At 53.1% G+C, this 20,652-nt stretch overlaps 1 protein-coding gene across 8 annotated transcripts in view; it reads left to right on the forward strand.

Moving 5' to 3' along the window:
- The window catches only part of AGO2 (argonaute RISC catalytic component 2), a 113,353-nt gene that overhangs the window by 12,276 nt on the left and 80,425 nt on the right, over nt 1-20,652 (forward strand). Inside the window, exons 1-2 of one of the 8 annotated variants that reach the window (XM_073230292.1) lie at nt 14,804-14,967; nt 16,729-16,928. The exons of the other annotated variants lie outside the window; for them this stretch is intronic. The gene's annotated coding sequence lies outside the window, so the exon portion shown is untranslated. Of the gene's footprint in view, nt 1-14,803; nt 14,968-16,728; nt 16,929-20,652 lie in introns of those variants that run through there. 8 annotated transcript variants of the gene reach the window in all.

Consider the following 20,652-nt stretch of genomic DNA (forward strand, 5'->3'; position numbering starts at 1 on the left):
TGGTGAGGCTGTGGTGCGTTCACACGCATGAGTGTCCTGTGCGGCTGGGAGCCCCTTCCTTCCATGGCGGAACTCCAGGGCGAACTGGGGAAAATGGGATGTCTTGGGTGAAAACTTTCTGAAAAACAAATGCCCTGAAGTAGTGCATGGAAAAGAAGGTAAGAAATGTGGCCATGAAGCTGTGCCGGGCATTGGTATGTGTGTGTGTTTACAAGGAAGCCAGAGAGGTAGTCGCTTTTCGAGGAATTTGCATCTCACTTCCTTGGGGTCTCACCTCACCTGAGGGGGCCAGTGAGCAGGGGGCCGTCCCCTGCCATGTCCTTGGGGGTGAAGTGTCACTTGCAGTCTGTAAGACATATTCTGTTGTGCTTTCTGAGGGTACCTGCTTGGCATTCCAGCAAACACTTACTTGAAGTATTTTTAAAAAAATATTTCTGCATGTTTTTATTGAAATAAGATATTTTTAAGCTCACATGGTAGAATAATGGCTGTTGAAGAATCTCTTCCCCTTTCAGATCGATGATCGATGTAGTGGTTTTCTGCCTGCCGTTCAGGTGCCCAGTGCCCGGAGACTGCTCGCCAGTACTGCGCACTGGGCGCCATTAGGAAGCGCTTTGGCCACCTTACCCAGAGGCTGGCCCTACAGGACTCTCAGCTGCTCAGTTCCACTCTCTGGGTGGTCTTTTCCAAGAGTGTCTGTACCCTTAACAAAGGGAAGAGAAAATGGAAGGTGTTTCGAAGAGAAGTTCTTTCAAAATGTCACAGTCATTTTTTTAAAATTGAGGCAAAATTCACATACATAAAAATAAGTCATTTTAAAGTGAACAGTCCAGTGGCATTTGGTACATTTACCGTGTTGTGCAACCATCACCTCCAACAAGTTCCAAAACATTACCGTCCCCGCAGAAGGAAGCCCTGTACCCATTAAACGGCCACTCCCCACCCCCCAGCCCCTGGCCGCCGCCATTCTGCCGTCTGTCTCTGTGGATTTGTCTACTCTGCGTATTGCATATAAATGGAATCATAAAATATGAGACCTTTTACCTGGCTTCTGTCACTCACCATAATGTTTTCAAGGTCCAGGCCGCAGCAGGCATTAGCCCTGCACTTGTCTTTATGGTTGGCATAACCCATCGCATGTTTGCGTCACGGTTTGTTTATCCGGCATCTGTTGATGGGCATGTGGGTTGTTACTACCTTTTGGCCACTAATAGTGCTGCTGTGAGCATGTGTGACAAGTTGGTGTGTGGACATGTTTTCCTTTCTCTTGGGGACATACCTAGGAGAGCAGTTGCTGGGTTCTGCTCTGTGTAACTTTTTGAGCAATTATCCAGCGTTTCCACAGAGTGGCTGCACTATTTTACATTCCCACTAGCAACGTGCAGGGTTTCAATTCTTCCATATCCTTACTAACACTACTGTCATCACAGTCTTTTAGGAAGTGAAATTCTTAATGTAATAAATCATTTCTTATGATCATTTCTTACCAAAGTGCAAAAAATAAATCAGACTTAAGCATGTTTTACCCCAATCTACCTAACAGCTATAGGATACATCCATTTCTTTATGCCATAGTTTCGAGTATGTTTGGAACCTAGGCAACTATATAAACACAGAAAAGCTAAACCTTACTTTAATAGGATGGGAAAGAATACAAGAGTCCATTAGCCAGATTCAGGCCTATATGTCTAATGTCAAAGGTGTTCCCTCTATGAGTGAGTATTGAGTGCCCGCTCTGTGCCAGGCATCATGCGCAGTACTGGGGAAGCAGTGACCAGTGTAACCCAGGTGGCTTCTGCATCAGATGATCACCCACAAGTCCATGGACAATGCAAGTGCCTGTAGTGTAGGTGGGCTGGCGAGGGACTGTGACAGGGAGCATGGCTTGTGGGGGGCTTGGGACAGGGTTAGGCAGGCCCAGAGGCAGAGGCTACTCTGGGCACACTGGCCTTAATCCAGAGTGTGGGGGAGTAAGTGTGAGATGCACGTGTGCTCCGTGTGTTTGTAAGGAACTACTGGCTGCAGGGAGGAGGGCGGATGGAAGTGGCTTGGAGATGCCCCGAAGTGGCACATTGGAGAGGTGCTGAGGACAGGGTGGAGCCGTGGAGGTAGGGAGAGGAGCGAGCCTGGGAACGGCTGATTTTGGTGGGGGGGGGGGAGCTTGGCTGGGTGCTGATACAATGCACTAAAAGAAGTGAGCAGACTCAGGTTGTTTGCAAACTTTGAGAGCATGTTTAAAGGATTTTTTTAATGAGGAAAATCCAAATGTTGGCCAGCATGGAGGGGACAATACAGGGACACCCATGCGACCACCGCTCCTCTCAGCAAGTCATTCTAACTCTGCTCGTGTCTCCCTTGCTCGCCGCCGTCCATTATTTGAAGCATCATGTCACTGCCTTCAGAAATACTCTTTTAACCATTTATTTTGAAATGATTTCAGATTTGCAGGAGCACAGCAAAGGGGTGCGGGCTCCCGTGCCGGCTCGCCCACTGGGGCTGCCTCGGCCGGTCACAGGGCCGCCGCTGGCACTCGGGAGTTAACGCGGCTCTGTGCTTTGTGCACAAAGCTGGTGCAGTTTGGCTGTTAGTCTGACTAATGTCTGTTTTCTGGACGTTCCCCACGCACCCCGTGCCCAGCCTGGGCGCTGCGCTGTCCCCACTCTGTGACAGCCCCTTGGTTTTTGCCTTTTGTGACCTGACTTGCAGCCCAGATGAGTGCTGGTGCCCTTCCCACCTGCCCCCGTCAGCTCTGAGTACCCCGTGTGAGCCCCCAGGAGGCTGCAGGTCACCCCGAATCTCTGTCCATCCATTTCACCAAGGAGCTCTGTGCCCTTCTTTGGAGAATGGCTTCAGGAGCTGAGACCTGGGGTGTGCGCTTTGTCCCAGGGCGTCCGTTCAGTGGACGCAGCTCAGCGTTGTGTTTATGCTCACGTACATGTGCATGCCCGCGTGTCTCCATCCTTCTGGGTGCACATGGAAACTCGTGACTTTACAATGATGTTTCTGACTCTGGCCCAGTACCCGGGTTCACCCAGCTTTCCTCTTAACTTCGTGATCACTTCTCTGGGCAGGGAGAAGCCTGGGCCCCATTACCCTTGGTGCACATGCCCAATCACTCAGCCCTGCATCCACGGGACGTGGTTTCAGAATGGCTGACCCGGGTCCCTGGGAGGAGAGCCGTGCAGACCGAGGGAGAGCTGGGGGTGGGCTCCGGGTCCTCCCAACCCCTCGAGCCTGCTGAGGCCCCCCGCACCTACTGTCTGACCCGGCCTCCGGGGCCCTGCCAGCTCTTACTCGCAGTGTTGTGGACGTCTCATGTGCCCAGGCTTCTGTTTCTCCTCGTGTGTGAGCAATGCACTTAAGAGGTTTGGGGAGGGTAGCAAGGGGTCTGGAGTGGAAGTGAAATTGTTGTTAGTGTTGCAGCTCAAATCTGAAACAAACCACGGGGAGTCAGAACTTTAGCTTCAGTTACAGAAGTGCTGTTGGTGTTGCCCTGCAAATGTCACAGTCGCCACACAGGTGGCTGCAAAGTTGTGCCGGAGCCCCTGAGCAGCTCTGTGCCTGTTTGCTACATGTTTGGCCCCGGGGCTCCCCACTGCGCCCCGCCCCCCACCCCACAGGGGTCCCTGCGGGATCTTCCTGGGTGGGAACCCTGGTGCAGGACTTTTGCCTTTTGATTCTAGTTTTAAAAAGTTACCTCTCTCTTCCTGATAAGAGGGGGTACAAGCTCATTTCAAAGAAGTAAGTTGTTGAAATAAAAAGAGAAAAAATTCACCCATATGCCTTATGAATATAGTTAGAAATAGTTACTGTGTTCACGTGTCTGAGTTTATTTCCAGGCATTTTTTTCTGTACTACATACACACATAGTAGGGCTTAGCCTGCGTTTTTACTTTTTCCGCCCAAGGACTCGAGCATTTCTGAGTGCTGTTACTTTGGCGGTGGGGGACACCCACGTGTAGAGCAGTGACCCAAGTGACAGGCGGTGGCCGTGCGCTCAGCAGACGGTGGCCTCCCATGCGACACGGGGAAGGTGCGGGTAGCTGTGGCCTGACTCCTGGCCACTTGCCACCTAGCTGCGTGGCTTGGCGGGTCACTACTTCAGCGCCTGTCTTCTCGCGTATAAAATGGGCGTCGCGATTCCCCCAGAGAGTTACTGTGGGGGCGGAACAGGTTCAGGAGCTGCAGGCCTGTGGTACCGCAGGCGCTCCTGCCGGCTGCCGCTTGAATGGCCTGGTTCCTGTGTGCACTCGCGGCCTGCCCTCTCTTCCCTCAGAGCGTCTTTCACAGTCCTGGTAACCTGTTTAGGGGGTGGCTTGGTGTCCTGCCCCTCACTGGCTGTGGCTGCCAGAGGGCAGGACCGTGTCTCCTGCTGCATCCCCAGCACCTGGCGCGTCCCTAGCAGAGCACATCCCGGGCTTGTAGGGTGGCGGCGTGTGTGTGAGAGGGAGAGAGTGGGGCAGGGGCGGGGGCAGACTGCTTAGTGAAAATGTGCACACTTAGGCATAAACTCAAACCTAAGACACCCTGCTGAGTACCCACTGGTGGGCACCGTTCCCCACTGAGAGGGGAGCAGCACGGGTGCCCTCCACAGCCCTGAGATGCTCCCGTTCTGTGGGGGGGGGGCCCAAGGCAGCCGGCAGCTTCCCGGGCTCTGCGGCTGCCGCCCTGGTTGTGCGTCCTGGCTTCGCTCTCACGTCAGCGTTTGGAGCTGTTTCCTCGTCTGTAAAATGGAGTAAGGATAGTACTGATTTTTGTTAAGATAATAACTGCATTAATAGAAAATTATGTATTACGAAGCTGTCAAGAGTAATTATTAACATTATATCATATTTTCTATATAATATGGAGGTGTATTTAGTTATAGAAAGTAATTGTTGCTTATGTTTATTCACTGTACGGATGGATTGTCATATGATAGTTACATAATGGTGTGATTGTTGTGGTTATCATGATTAGAAGTTGTTCTTGTGGACATACAATGACTTGATACGTGGGAAGTGCCTCTTGGTGCCTCGGACGTGCCTGACGCATCACCGTGGCCATTGTCTCTGTTGGCTGAGGGATGCCACAGCCCCACTCGGAGTGATCTGAAAACCGCGCATGGGCTGAGTCTGTGCCCCTGTTGCATGGGGGCGAGGGCTGTAAAGCGGGGTGCTGTAGGGCAGTAGGGGGTTCCTTTGGGGGCCTCCTCTTTGGCCTGAATGATGGGGCATGGGAACCACACAGGGCTTGGTTATGGGGTGCCCATGCAAGGATGTGGACAACTCAGTGCCAACCCTGTGTGTCCCCCACCCCCTCGAGAACACCCCGAGTGAGCCCTGTGGGACCGGCTTTTCCACTGTGTTCCAGGAAGGCATGTCCGTGGTCTGGGCCGCTTTGATTTCAACGTTACAGATTAGAGGTTATAAACTGATACAGATGAATAGTGTAGCCTGTGTTTCTCATAAAATACCCTTTTTTAAGATATGAAATCTAAGGAATAGACTTCCCGTGCCTTTTTAAGTGACTGTTCTCATATTTGGCCCTAGTTGTTTGCTTGGACATTGTCAAAGTTGTTTTCTAAACAAGGCCCCAGAAGAAACAAAGCAGACACGTTAGGGCTGTAACTCAATAGTGGTTTTTAATTCAGAACAGATCTCTGCATGGAAGGGATCCGTGATGCCCTGAAGGGACCGTCTCTGCGAGTAACAAAGGGAAGAGAAACTGAGAAAGGGGAGTTAGCAGCAGACACTTGCAAGAGGCTTGTTCAGTTTAAGAAACCAAAGGAAACAGCTCTGAGCACGTTAAAGCTTCGCTTCACCTGCGTTTATCCCCCCGAGTGCCGCAGTCCACGGCGTTCCATTCTGTCCCTAAAATGTCAGCTGTTGCCCAGTAGTGGAGAGGTCTCCATGTCACCGGGCTCCTGGGCTTTGAATTTGAGGCTGCCGCTGTCTGGACAGTGGTTTCAGTCCATGAAAGCCGTGCTGCACGCTAGGGGGATACTTCTGGGGCTGTGTGGCCCGAGAACGGGCCAGCTGACCCCTAGTTGGCCGCTTCTGGGTCATGAGGACCTGAGTCCTGCATGGTGCCTGTTGCTATCCACTTTATCACATTTTTGTTTATTTTATTTTAGAAGTCTATTTTAAATGCTTGCATTTGGCAAGTGCACACCTTTAGCCTTAAAAAAACTAGAAGTACTATTTTCTGCATGATTATAGGGCATTGAGACAGTTAATAGCAGAAGCATGCTGGAAGTGATAAATGGGTGAATGGCAGTGACCTGCAGGGAGTGGCCACCGGTCTGCATGTGATGAAGATGGTCTTAAGAATCACACGCATGCAATTTGAGGCCCGCGGGTGACTTTAGCTTCCCAAGGAGCTCTGCTGGGGAGGGGGAGGCCAGCTCAGCAACAGTGGCACAGGGCTGCCATGCCACTGGGCAGCAGGTGCTCGGGCCATGCTGAGGGTGGAGACTTGACACTGCTGTGTGTTGGCATCCTCCCATTCCGGAGGTGGAAAAACTGAGGCACAGGGAGGTGCAGGTCACGTAGCAGGAAGTTTTGGACCCCAAATTTGGACTGGGCTGCGACCTGCAGCCTCTAGGACTTGACCCCTGAGGGTGTCATTTGGGTGTTAGACCCGGGAGGGCCTCAGACAGGCCGGTGGTGGACACATGGGGTGCACAGCTTGCATTGCTTTGCCATGATTATGCCATCGTACAGGGCTTTTAAAGGTATTCTTTATGGTAGCCCAAACTTAGCTGTGGAATAAAAGGAGAAACTGACTTGGCTTTAAGTGAGGTTTGTTTGGCAGTGTTTTAATTGAAGAACATTGGTTGGGTTTGTTTTGGATACCCTCTGGCTTCGTGGACACTGACCTGACTTATGCTTTCTTTCTGAAACCATATATTTGAGTCCATTTCTGGCTGTGTGTCCCTCTGGTATACTGTGAGGCGGACCCTGCAGAACGGGGAACACTTAGGGGAATTTCCGTTTGCTAACCCCTTTGCTGACATTTCAGGCATCTTCTTTAGCCACCTCTGTCTCTTACTGATGTCTGAGATCATTTTCACATGCTTTTATGAAGGACGGTGTCCAGAATTGGGTAACAGGATGAAAGGACTTCTGAAGGCGCAGTCTTGATCCCTGTATCATTTCCTCCCTTTACGTCAGAATGAACTTTACATCTGCCAGTGAGCATGGTTGAGGGTGGGCATTTCATAACTGCCTGGGGTCCCGTGTCCCTCTGCCATGTGCTGCTCACTGCGGATCGCTCTGACCTCTGCCTCGTGGCCTGTGTGAGCGTAGGGCCCGCCCGGCAAGCACGGCTCCATTGTGAGTGCGCCTCGCTGACAGGCTTGGGTGCAGTTGACACGTTAGCGCTGCAGTGGGAGGGGCCCACCTGACTGGCGGTCATTTAAGGTCAAACTAAAAAGCAGGAAGCAGAAGGCACACTGTGACATTTTCCCAGCCTGAAGATGATTTCCTCTCCTCTCTGGGGCCACACCGGTGGCGATCCCTGGACTGGCAAGGACTGGTTGCCGGCCACGTATCTCCTCCTTCTTGGTAGCCAGCTGGGAAGGCTGTTTGCTCTCTGAAAGTGGCGAGGAACCCCTGTTTGCTCAGATCTTTTCCCTGGGGAAGTTTTATGTATTTTGAAGTGAGGATGTTTGCTGTCGTGGAGTGAGCACTTGATAAATAGTTGTTTAAAACTGAAGTAACTGGACAAACTTGGAGGTAATGTGATGATTTCCCAAACGTTCCCTCAGACCCCAAAAGGACAGGAAATGTGCCCTGATCCCATATTGTAGGACTGTGTGGACTGTGTGTGCCTGCGTTCCTCTCCGTTCTGGGTTGTGTGTACTAGAGTGCTGCCAGCTGGCTTAACCCAGAGGCACTCGTAACTTAGCTTGGCTCATCGAGGCCTGCCGGGGGTTCTTCCTGTTGCTCTGGAACAGACATGGCAAGTGTGGACTATTTCACATGTACTAATGATTAACTCTGTGTTTATTCTGTTGAAATTGTTCTTGTGTGTCCATTTCCCTTTTGGTCGCAGTTTCCTAGAGAGAGTGGACTGTCCTGTCTTCTCATGTGCCAGGAGGCCCAAGACCTGTGGTTAAGTCTGATCAGATCGCTTGAGCCAGCCTCATGACAGTGGGCAGAGCACTTGGGCCCCTGGGCTGGTCAGACCAGCCCGTCCTCTACCAGCTAGCCTGTTCTGTTCCGTCTTCTGATGGGAACTGATCAGAAACACCCACAGCGTTCAGCGGTTGGGTCCCTTTGTGTCTCTCGTGTCTGTCGGTGTTGCCGTTGTTCCTGGAGAAACCTGAGGCGGAGCCCGTGTCTGCACAGACCTTCTGGATGACGGTCCACACCCACAAGATGATGAACTCAGACGGTGGCGCTGAAAGCTTTTTGCATCAGGACCTGTTTATGTTCTCAAATTATCAAGGACCCCAAAGACCGCTTGTCTGTGTGAATTATATCTATTAATACCTATTGTATTAGAAATTAAAAGTGAGGAGTTTAAAAAATATTGAATGTACTATAATGACAACAGTCTTGTATTTATTAATGTGGCATATTTTTATGAAAGATAATTTTTAAAAACTAAAACATAATAATGAGAAGAGTGATACAGTTACATTTTTTGTCAATCTCAAGGTTTGGCTCAATAAAAGCAGCGGTTAGTTTCTGTGTTCAAGCCGTGGGATATGTAGTTTTTGTTGAAGCATAAGAAAAAATTCTGGCCTCACTCAAACACGGAGCCGACAGGGAGGCGCGCCCTGGCCGCCTCTCCAGTGGTGACGGGCGCTCTTCGTACCGCACCGCATCTCCACGAGGCGGTTCCTTAGGAGTCACCTGCAGTCACTGTGTGGCTCGGTCTGTAGCCAGGCGCAACTGTGGTGTCATGGGGCTCCCTGGAAACTGCCAGCTGCCCGAGTTGTGCAGGTCCTCGGGCGCTGACACAGCTCACCGCACGCAGACAGGCGTCACCTTCGTGGCATCACTGCCGTCGCATCAGGAGGCTTTAAGTACTTGGCACCTTCGGTCAGGCTCATGGTGGTGGATACAAGTTCCCCACAATTCTAATTTTCACCTTAAAGCTTAAATGTTATCTTTGCAGCAAATGCTGGCAGCTGTTTTCCCAGAGTGAATGGCAGGCCCACTTGTTCAGTTTTGAGAAAGTGTTTGCTCAACACCCGGCTCACTCCTGTGTGGAAAGCAAGTTGAGCTCACGGCACTCAGCGAGGGCACGTGCTCAGGGCTGGGCGCCCCCCATTTCTCAGGCTAGAGGCATTGCTACCTGACATGCATGCCTCACTGCCCCAGTAAGGACACTCGTAGGCGGCTGTGCCCTCTTTTCTGAGAGACCATGCTCTTGTGATGAGCCCAGTGAGCTGGGAAAAGGGCAAATGATGTTTTAAGTACAACAAGCAGTTTTGACCTTGGGAAGCCTCTCAAAAGGTCTGGCTGGGAATGCCCCAGGAATTTCAGCGACCACTCTTTGAGAACTACTGAGTGAGGAGAATCCTATATTCTATTCTCTTTCACGCTGCAGAATGACCTGTGTGTGAACACTTAATCCAGAGTGTGTCAGAGAGATGTTCCACTTTAATTGTGTCATGATTTACAAACATTTTGGTAAAACTGCCTGAAAAGACAGTCTGATTCCAAGTCTGAGTCCCTGTTGGTGCAGCGCGCAGGCCTGGCTGTGTGCTGGGCACGTGGGGCTCGGGGTGGGGCACCTGGAGCAGGTGTGGGTGCTTGGCCCCATGGCTGGTTGAGGGTGGGAAGGGACTCCGCATCCCTGGATGTGGAAGGACGTGGCCCGGGGCTTTTGTCTCTGGAGCAAGCCCAGACTGGGCCAGTGTTTTCTTTTGGGGTGTTTGGTGAAGAGCTGGGCTGCCTTTGGTTCCTGCAGGCTTTTTAAAAATAGGCAGCTTTACTGAGTGGAGTCTCTAGTTTAATTTTATTTGTGCTTTCTGTGGAGGTTCATAAATGTCACCCTGTTAAGAAAGCCTCTTCTTTATCAAGTCCGGCTGATGGATTTTTCTGATAATTCAGGTACACATTGAGTAGGGGTGAGCCATCCAGAGGTTCGACCTCTATTCCTGGCTAGTAGCAGAATGAGTTTAAAACACTTGGGGGCCAAAGAGAGACCTCTTGCCGGCCACCCATCCTTACTGCCACTGTATTTAAAAGTGAAGTCTGTTCCCTGCTCCCCCAGAAACAACAGGAGCCCACTTTGAGGGTGTGCTTGAGTGAAGTGTCATCTGTGTCTGCATTTTAGGATGGTTCTTCTGTGCTTTTGCTAGTAGCTTCTGACCTGCTCTAGAAAATATGGATGGTGTAACCCACACGGAGGAACATATTCTAGTTGATTGTGGCCAGCAGGCGGTCACTTCTGAGCGTTTGAAGATTGTTGCTGTAGTTGTGCTAACTCATCTGCTGTCCCATCGTCCCCTGGCCCAGGGACGAGGACAGAAACCTCGCCATCCATTGCAGGATTGCTGTGTGTGGTGTGGCAGTGCGCCCCAACCTGTCTGCTACTGCCTGCCGCTGTGCCTTCCTGCCCGCAGTGTACGGAGCACCTACTGTGTGCTGGGCTTGCCCCAGATGCTGAAGAGAGAGCAGACATGATTCCTGCCTGCAGGGGCTTTGGAGATAGGGAGCAGATGGGCAGACAGCGGATGAAATGTGCAGCGCTTGGTGCAAGAGGTCTGCAGTCAGGGTGGCTGGGTGGCCTCTTGGGGCAGCGAGCTCCGGAGGGAGCAGGCCCGGGGGTAGAGCGAATCCATGGCCCTGCTGGCGGGAGAAGCAGGGGATGCAAGACAGGGCCCACCCTGCACGTCCTGCTGTGGTCACACTGCCTGCTTGGACCTTAGCAAAGGTTGCCAGCTATTTATAGAACACATTCTAAGCCCTGGAGCGTGGTGTCCCGCCTGTGTGACCCCAGTCGGCCCTCACCCAGCTTCCCTCCCTCCGCCCTCGCCTGCACACCGGCCGCCTCCCTCCACGCTCCTCCGAGAAGTGCTGCCATGAAGATCCTTGGTCGGGTTGCCGGGCCTGTCCCCCCTTTCCTGCTGACGGAAGTCCTTCTTGCCAGGATCTGCTAATGGGTTGCTCATGAAACCCTGCCTGATAGCTAAGTAGGAGTATCGGTCTTCCCCACAGTCGGAAGGCAGGTGACTTGGTGCAGAACCTTCACTGCGCTTGACCTTGGGTTCCGGGAGCCCTGCATGCCTGGCCCCTGTGCCCTGAGCAGCCCTGCAGGGACTCTGTGATCTGCTCTGCCTGCCTGGCCTGGCTGGCGTGCCTTCTGCTGGGGTCACGGGGTGGCAGGCAGGCAGGTCATGGGTGGGTATGGAGGTCCCCATAGTCCCACCTTGGGGGCTGCAGAGGAGTGCTGGACGCCATGGACAGACAGACGGATGTGGGCTGGCCCGGCCCGGCCCTGGCCAAGGACTGTGTGGTCAGCTCCTCTGCTCCGCTGTGTGGCCTCATGTGGGAAGACTGTCCTGGAGGCCACCTGAAGGCCCACCAGGCCCATGTGGGCGTGCACGACCGCTCCATGACCCAGCAGATGGCCTCGCGTGACTCTCTGGAGCGACTGGGAAGGGATACAGCTGCAGAGAGTGCCTCCCCTCCACCCCTGTCTGGCTCCCTTAGCAGTGAGGCCTTGGAGTTTTGTAGGGATGGTAGATGAGTGGCCCCAGACCACAGAAGGTCTGCTGGCCAGGAGGGTGGCACTCCCTGGAGCCAGTGCCTTCCCGGGTTGCTGTGAGCAGCTCTGCTCTGGGTGAGGTTACCTAATGACATGCTGTGCCAGCGTGGCCTACCCTCAGCTGTGTGTGCGCTCCGGGGCCTCCCTGCTGGCAGCCCCAAGGCCGTGCTCTGCACATGGGGGTTCTAGCACCAGGGGGCCAGCTCTGCCTAAGGAGGATAGGGTGGCTGTTAATAGAGAAAGGGGCATGTAAAAAGCCTGTTCCTACCTGGTGTAACACTGGTACTCAAGAAAACAACAGCCTATTGTCTCAAGATACAGCTCTCACTCGCCAAATTACCGCTGTATTCTTATGTGTGGTAGTTAAAGACATGAAGGTCTGTTAGTGCCAATAACCCCCACAGGGGGTGTTTTCTCCAGCAAGGACCACAGAGGAGGGTGCCAGTTCCTCTCCAAGGAACCAGAAGGCACCCAGTGCTGAGCAGATACACTGACCAAATATCACATATAGGTGTGTGTATGACACACGTGGAACATGAGATTTGCTGTTGTACAGTACACTGCTCATGAGTGCAGTCACGTGCAGCCAGCGCCCCCCCTAGTCCGGAACTTTGCCCACCCTGATGGACGCTGTACCGCTAGCTGTCCCTCCGTTCCCCGCTCCGCACAGCGTGTGCCCTGGGGACCGGTGTCCTCGCGTCCGCCCCTGCGGAGCTGGTGTCTGCCCTTCCTTCCTCTCCGTGGCTGAAGAATATTCCTTCGTGGGGAATGAAACATTTTGTTTTATCCATTCATTTGTTGATGGCCATTTGGACGTTGGTTTCCCAATACTGTATTTCTTAATTATAAAATTCTTAATTTGCTCTGCCTTCAGGCCTTGCCAGAACTGTAAGTGTGCGTGGCATCTTCATCGGGGGCACACGGGACAGTCTTTCTGTCCTTTTCACTGGGAGCGTTAGTTTACATAGAACGGTGCACCCTCGTTTGCTGTGTGGGACAGAGGCAGTGGGTGGGAGCCCCTGGTGCCTGTGAGTCCCTCTGGGCTGGAAACGGCTGGCTGAGGGGTCCCAGCAAGGCCCCTGCCCCCGTAGGGATGGGACTCTACCTGCTTCCTTTAGCAAGTTAAAGGTATTTGATTTTCTGTAAGGACAGTATTCCTCAGTGTAGGCAATTATGGGAGAATCTTTATTGTAAATTACTGTGAGCATAACTGATCTATAATCAGGAAAAAGCAAGATTTTCTGCATAATTTGTTGATAGTATTGGTCATCTTTAGTATATTTCAAGACTTAAAAGCATGGAGTTATTTTTGACACTGCTTCATTTTGCAAGAGCTAATGAATTACCCCTCTGCTCCGCGAAGGACCTCCGCAAGCCTGGGTGACTTGCCCCGCACCACAGCTGCTTGCTTACTCGCCCGTCCCACAGGCTCCTGGGCAGACTCTGAGGGCTTAGAGCAGGCTGGTAGCTTTCCCTTCCTTTTTTGCAAAGTTCCTTTCATATATCTTCATCAGACACGCTTGCCATTAATTTTTCTACTCAGGTCTACAGTTACGAGGGAACTGCTCCCATGTGGGCTTCCAGCCTCACAGCTCAGGCCGGCTGCTCAGCAGAGCTGCTCTGGGCCTTCCTGAGAGAGGTGCACACGTGCTCATCCACACCGCTGTGGGCATCTTAAGGCGCGTGTCCTCCAGTGCAGAGCCAGGCCAGTCCTGGCGCTTCTCTGCAGGGTCGAGCGGGGTCCTCTCCAGCTCGGACTTCTGCCTCGGCCTTCAGCCCCATGCAAACGCCCTGTGTCTCAGTGATCCCATCGACTTTGCTCATCCCCTCATTTGCTGCTTTGCTTTTTAAACATTTAAAGGTTCCTTTTACTTTCTAACACGTGTAAAAGGAAAGTCTAATGTTCCCTGATGCACACCTCTCAGCCTCAAGAAGTGTCAAGTGCGGTCTGTGTCCTTGCTGGAGCATAGTCCATTCACACACACAGGGGCCAGCCGGGGTCTCTAGAAGATGACTCTTTAAAAATGGAATACCCATCACTCCTGAGAAATGGCAGCTCCTTAATGTCGTCGAATACACACTTGGGCTCAGGTTTCCGATCGTCTCAAAGATGCCCTTCAGATGTTGGTGTGTTTGAGTCAGTATTTTTGCCCATAATTAGCTATTAATTCCAATATCCATAAACTTTTTCCCATATGTAATTTTCACCTTCTTGAACGCTAACTCCCAGTTAGACAAAGGCTGCTGCCCAGCAGAGGCTGCGTCGGTGTCTGGCCTCCCCGTGGTGCAGAGCGGTGGGGGCCGCACAGATGGCTCTAGGGGCGCTTCTCTTCCCTTGTGCTCTCTAGGCTGGGTGGCGTCAAACACCGTCTCCTCTTGGCCGGAGCTCCCTCCCAGGCCTTCTCAGTGCTTCGGGGCCACTGAGAGCTGGCAAAGCAGCTTTGCATCGAGGTAGGTCTTTGTGGGCCTGGACAGCTGGGCTCACTTGGTGTCGCCCCACCCCATGCCTCGTCCCTGGGAAGGCAGGAGTCCTAGGAGAGGGAACAGAAACACACGAGCTCTTTTGAAAGTGCCAGACAGAGGTGCAAAGTCAGCTCCTATTCCCGTGGCCAGGGCAGGCCACACACCTGAGTCAGTAAGAGGGGGCGCAGCTGCAGGGCGACGGGCAGGACGCCGATAGTGAGGCAGCAGCTCCTCTGCCACAGCCGTGGCGGTGTGACCGTGGGCTCGCTGTGGGAGCGGACTCCTGGGGAGAGTGTTGGAACCGCCCGTTATCAGCTCACATGGATGAAGCTGGGAAGCGTCAGGGTCAGTGACCGAAGCTATGTTACCTGAGTCCGTTTATGTGAAATGCCCAGAGTAGGTAAATGCAGGATGACAGGAGGCAGATTGGTGGTTGCCAGGGGCTGAAGGTGGGAGGGAATGAGAAATGACCGCTTAATGCAAGTGCGTCTCTCTCTGTGGTGACGAGGATGCTCTGGAGTCACACAGAGGTCACTGGGAAGATGGAAGTCTCCGTAGCCGGGGTGCCCACCCGACCCCGATCTGCTTGCTCCTCGCACAGTGCTCTCAGGCCCAGGCTGGCACGCCTGTTGGCAGTGAGCCGTAGCTGTCGGTGTCGCTCTGTGAAGAGCTCTGTCCAGTGCTCTGCGTGGCAGTGGGAGGCCCGGAGGCAGAGACCATCTCGCTGCATGCAGACTTGCCTGAGGCGGACATGATTCTGACGCTGCACCTGCCATCAGGAGAATAAAGCTTGGCGTAAGACCCTTTACCCCTGAACGTTCGTTGTCGTTATGGGGTCTCAGCAGGTCCAGAGTGAACTTGTCCAGGGCTGAGACCCTCAGGTGAGACAGGTGGTGGTTGCACAGCATTGGCTTGAGGTCTTTGGTGCACTTCACCTTGAGGCGCGCCCTTTTGGCTGGTTCATGACCAACCAGACAGACACTTGGGGTCCCACATGAGGCTGACTGGGGTCCAACGGGATGTAGGAGACCCCATCTCCAGTCCCCACCAAGCTGCTGAGGACACTGGGGCAAGCAGCCCCACCTCGAATATCAGAGGAGTCAGTGTCACTGGTGGCTGGATCCTGACACGGATGGGGAAATGCTGAAATTGCGCCATTTAAAGATGGTTTGCGGTCTGCATCTGGCATATCCATGGTCCAAGATATGTGCAAGTATCATTAATTTTTTTCATTCTTCCCAAGAACAGAACACATTTCTATTAATTTTAAGTTGTGAGCTCGTCGCTCTTATGGAAGAATTGATTAGAGAGGCCCAACGGTCCTGGGGATTTTATCTGCTTGATTTTCAACATATTTACTCCTAATTAATTATTCTGACTCATAAAAATTGCACCTCAGTGGGAGCCAGAATTAGAAGAGACATTTCAAATGCAATTAATGATACTTGTACATATCTTGGACCATGGATATGCCAGATGCGGAGCGCAAACCATCTTTAAATGACACAGTTTCGGCATTTCCCCATCCGTGTCAGGATCCAGTTTGTACAAATTGGGGGAATTTTCCAATTTCTGCCCTTTGGTAAATTTGCTTTCGAGGGTCCCCCTGGGGAGTCGTGTTCATTCCCAGCGAGGGGCTCACAGTGCAGTTAGCGCTTGGCTGAACGGGACTGAGCCGCAGGTACCAGCCTCAGGAGCCTATTGAAGCATGCAGGGAAATTTGGCTTCAGACAAAGCTAAAGCTTACTGTATTGAGTCTTTCTTTGCAAGTGCTTTTCTTGGTGTGAGGGCCATTCTGGGGTTTGTGTGGTGGTAGCACTGTGGCATTTGCTATCCCATGTATGCCTTGTTTTATTAACATTGAAGTAACATTTCTTTTCACAAAATACAGTGATTATAATTTAAAATAAACATGGAAGTTCATTGATTTCCAAGTCTGGCTCCAAGGAGAGGCATTTTCTCTTTACAGTGGCAGTGTGGGAGGTTCTCAGCCTGGGAGGATTTTGATGTGTAACAAGAAACTGTTATCACAGAAAAGATAGCATACGCAGAGGCTAAAGTTTTCCCTTCATAATATTTATTTCTAACCTGTGTCTTACTCTATTTAAAAAGAGAAGGACTCTCGTGTGTTCATTGTAGAAAACATAGTAACTGCAGGGAGCTGTATTAGTTGGAGCACATGAAGCTCTTAAATAGACCCAAAATGTAGCAAACAGCTTGACAGGAATCCAAACCCCATGATGTATTCTTCCTTTGTGCAAATTTCCAGCGGTGTGTGGCTCAGATGCTGTGCTTCCTGAAGCCATCATAGGGCTGGGGCTCAGTGCGTCTTCCCCCGAGGGGGCAGTCTGTGGGGTCTCCACAGTCGGCCCAGAGCCTCCTACCACGCGCCTGGCCACGGGAAGCCGGCCTGCACAGTGTAGCTAGGCAGCTGTAGGCCCTTTTGTGATGGAAGAGACAGCCAGACCGTAGCACGTCGCCAGTGGGCCAAAGGAAAACCAGAGTCCACCTGGGGGGCCTCGCCAGCACTCACGCCCATCGGCCTGCCATCCGCAGGGCACCGTTCTACCTGTGGGGCACAGAGTGAGCATGGCCCAAGCATGCCTTGCACAGGAGGACTGAATGTGTGACGAGCCAGGCAGCAGGTGCTCTTGAGAAGACAGACCAGGAGGTGGTGGCAGAGCACAGGCCGTTTTTGACAAGATGGTCAGCAGCGGTCTCCAAGGAGGTGATATCTGGAGGAAGACCTGACAGAGGTGGGTGAGCGAGCCGGCCCCAGGGATCTCCGAGGGAAGCGGAGAGTGCAGAGGTCCTGGGGCGGGAACCTGCTGGGCAAGATGGGTGCGCGAGAGACGGAAGGGAGGCTGGGGTGGGCGTCGGCTGGGCCTCGGGGCGCCGCTGCGGGTTCTGGGTGGAGTGACTCCGCTGCCTTCCAATCTCTGGCTGCCACGTAGACGCAGAAGGGACCAGGTAGGACTTGTGGAACAGTCCCCCAGGAGATAATGATGGCTGGGACCTGTGTGCTGGTAGAGGCAGTGGGATTTCGTTACGGGCAAGATGTGAGAGAGAGGATGACGCCGACATCCTGGCCTGAGCCGGCCGCGTGCCCCAGACGAGGCCGCCCAGGCAACGTCAGCAGTACAGCGTCCGGGTGACCCTGTCGGGTGGTTCAGAGGATCCAGGCGCCTCTGCCTGACTAGGGGAGGGGCCGAGAGAATGGGAAGACAGGGCCTGGCACTGCCAGTGCAGACGACCCTTCACAGGGTCGGGGGAGAGGGAGTGTGTATGCGCAGGAGCAGGTCTGAGGGAGGGCAGGAGCTGAGCAGGACACGTTGGATGCCAGCTGGAGGAGCTGGGGGGCAGCAGGCTCCTGGGGACGTGGACACTAGAACCCAGCAGTGGTTGAGTGAGGTCCCCAGCGTGTGCCGTGGATGGACGGAGGGGCAGAGCTGGCGTGCAGGGTCCGGGGCTAGGAGGGCCGGGAGGCAGGAGGGAGTGGCCGGGGCAGAGGAGCTGCTCGGGGAGCCGGTGGGCTGAGGCGTGCCCTTGTGCTCCGTCACCCCAGAGGCCCTGCAGGGAGAGTTCTGCCGGCATGGTGGGGCTCGAGGCCGCCTGGGGCGGGGTCCTGGTGAGGAGCCGATGCAGCCACCCGGCACTTGGTTGGAGGGGCAGCGGGAGCCAGACGCTGTTTTGTTCCTGGGGTCTGGTGGCGGCTCCTGTGTACCTGACTCGGCTTCGTCCTCGGGGTGCTCCTCACGGGTTGAGAGCCACTTCCTTTCAGCGCTTTGACATTACTGCTCTTGCTGGGCACGCACCGTTGCCGTCAGAATCAGCTGTCTCCCTCCTCACGGTGGTTTTGTGGCAGATGTGTTTTTTTCTCTGGTATCTTCTAAGATCCTTTCTCTGTGTCTTGTTTTAAGATGGGATCAATCACAGTGTGTTTGGGTGCTGTTGGGAATAACCTGGCAGAGGGGAGAATTATGGCCAAGAGGAGGGCTCGCTGGGCCAGCGTCCCTGGTTTTGGGTGCTGGTCTGTAGGTGGAGGCCCAGTTCCGGCCAGGGACCCACAGTTCATGCCAGCAATGGGCATGAAGGGGCCGGGCCTGGGGGAGCCCCTTCCAGCGGGTGTGGGAGGTGCAGGCGGCTGGAGCACACAGCGGGGCTCAGGTTCAGGCCAGCATTGCATTGGTCCTGGATCCAAGGGGGACCGCTTTCTGAGCTCACTGACTTCTTATCTTCTTCTGCCCTGAAGAGTATAGATGTCCATTCCTGTGGACCCTCAGGCATCGGGAGGCCTGTTTCTTCCAGGACCTAGTGGCTTTGCAGCGGCAGCCCCTTCCAGCAAGCATCAGGCTGTCTCTGCTGTTGGCCCCTCAAGACTAAACTTTCAGCCAAGTCTGTTCTCCCTTGCCTTGCATGGGACCATGATTGACAAAGGCCTCCCCACTGAACTGCCTCCACGTCTTTAAGACACATGTGTAAGATCCTGTATATCAGCACGGGGCTGGGCAGCACTTGGACATCTGGATTGAACTGGGGGATCTTGTGTGGGGAACGGTACCTGGACCAAAAGGTCTGGTTGGGGAGGCAGTGTAAAAGAAATGGCATTTGTTCTGTGTAGCCATTGCTGTGGGAAACCCCTCCACACTGAGTGGCATATAGAACAGCTGCTTCATTATGCCCTTGGATCCTGGGGTCGGATTCGGACAGGGCACAGAGGGCACGGTGCATCGGCTCCATCAGCGGCAGGCTGTGGAGTAGCTTAGGCGTGGAGCTATTTACAGGCTTCTCCACTCACATGCCTGGTGCCTGGGCCAGGTCACCTCGAAGGCTGGCCTCAGCTGGGACTCTTGGCCAGAGCACCCACACACAGCCTCTCTGTGTCGCTTCGGCTGGGTTCTCCGAGGAAACGTGTCCCCAGGAGGTGTTCGGAGGGCGGATGTTTCCAGAGTGGGGACGGAAGCTGCATGGTCTCTCCTGAGCCAGCCTCACAAGGGGGCACCATTTCCCATTTCTGCCCCGCACCGCTGGTTAAGGCCATCACAAGCCTGCGCAGACTCAAGCGAAGGGGTCATGTACCCTACGTCCGGTGTTAGAGGATTTGGGCTGCTTTAAAATTGCCACTGTATCATCCTTCCAAGCACTCGGTTAGGACCGGCTTCATGTTAGACCCAGAGTCTCATGACGGCCTGTGCTGTTGGAGGCGGCCTCCAAATGCCGTCTTCTGTCATGGCAATGTGCAGGTGGCACTCTCCTGTGGGAGCACTGTCAGCTCCACGTCACCCCGGGCCATAGTAGCTGCAACTCCTCACCTTCCCAGATGTCCTGCCATCTTGACTCACTGGTGTGGTGTGACCTTGAGGGGAAGAGTCTCTGGACTTTGGAATCTGGGACCCCAGAGTGGAAGCCCTGGCTCTGCCACCGGCCACAAAACTCCACCTGTGTCAGCCTCAGCCTTCTGCAGAACGGTGACAGCCCCCACCTAGCAGAGGTGTTGTAAGTGCTACAGAAACTGTGAGGTCCCAGCCGTGCCAGGCACCTGACATCTAGAGCATAATAACTGGAAGGTGTTTCTAGGGAACAGCCTCGTCTATAGGGATATTATGAATAAATATGCATGTGGCACCTGCTCGTGGAACTCTAACATGAAATAGCCCAGAATCTGGTTTTCTGTTTTTTCTGAACACATGCACATACTGTGGTTCCTGAAACCTGCGATGCTGACTTAGGCTATGCTGCAGGCTCCGAAGGGCGATGTTATCACAGGAGGCCAATGGCAGAGGCCATTGTCACACGAGGCTAATTGAAATATCTTCCACGCAGACCTAGCACTTGTCCTCTGTGCCTTATAGTTTTAGTGTTTGTAAATGGCATCTATGTAAAACTAATTTTCCTTATTAGCAGTCTCTCACATAGGCACGTCCAGGGTCTTGCTTTCCGCAGGCTTGGTGGATTCGCTGGCGTTGACTGCGTCTGTGGATTCTGCCTTAATTTTACTTAGGTGGCCGTGTCACCTGCACGGGCCAGGGCTGTGTCTTCATTTCCAGTGTTGCTGTTTTCCTTCTTTGTCAGTGCGCTCACTGCAGTCTGTTGAACTGGTGATAGCAGGTGTCATTCTTTGGTTCTGACCTCAAAAGAAATACTTGGTTAGTGGGGGAGAGATTTTTAGGAGGTCCTTTTTAAGTCAGAAGTTCCTTCTCTCCAAAGTTGCCAGGGGCGTCTCTCTGTCTATTGTGTGTGTCTGTGTTGCTTAAATCATGAGGGTCTTGACTTTCAGACAAGTAAAAAGAAACCAACACTAGGCACATCTGTACGTAACCACCTACCTAGTTTGAAGGAACAGCTGTGAAATGGTTTTTAAGTGCTAAGACCACTTTGTGTATGTGCTAAATATCTCAGGGAGATGCCTGGACCTTACAGGCAGTGTATATTAAAATTCCTGTGAGTGTAGGAACCTGCAGCCATAGGTTCTCAGGGCCT

This window comes from Manis javanica, chromosome 2 (assembly GCF_040802235.1).
Source record: "Manis javanica isolate MJ-LG chromosome 2, MJ_LKY, whole genome shotgun sequence".
Taxonomy (NCBI): Eukaryota; Metazoa; Chordata; class Mammalia; order Pholidota; family Manidae; genus Manis; species Manis javanica.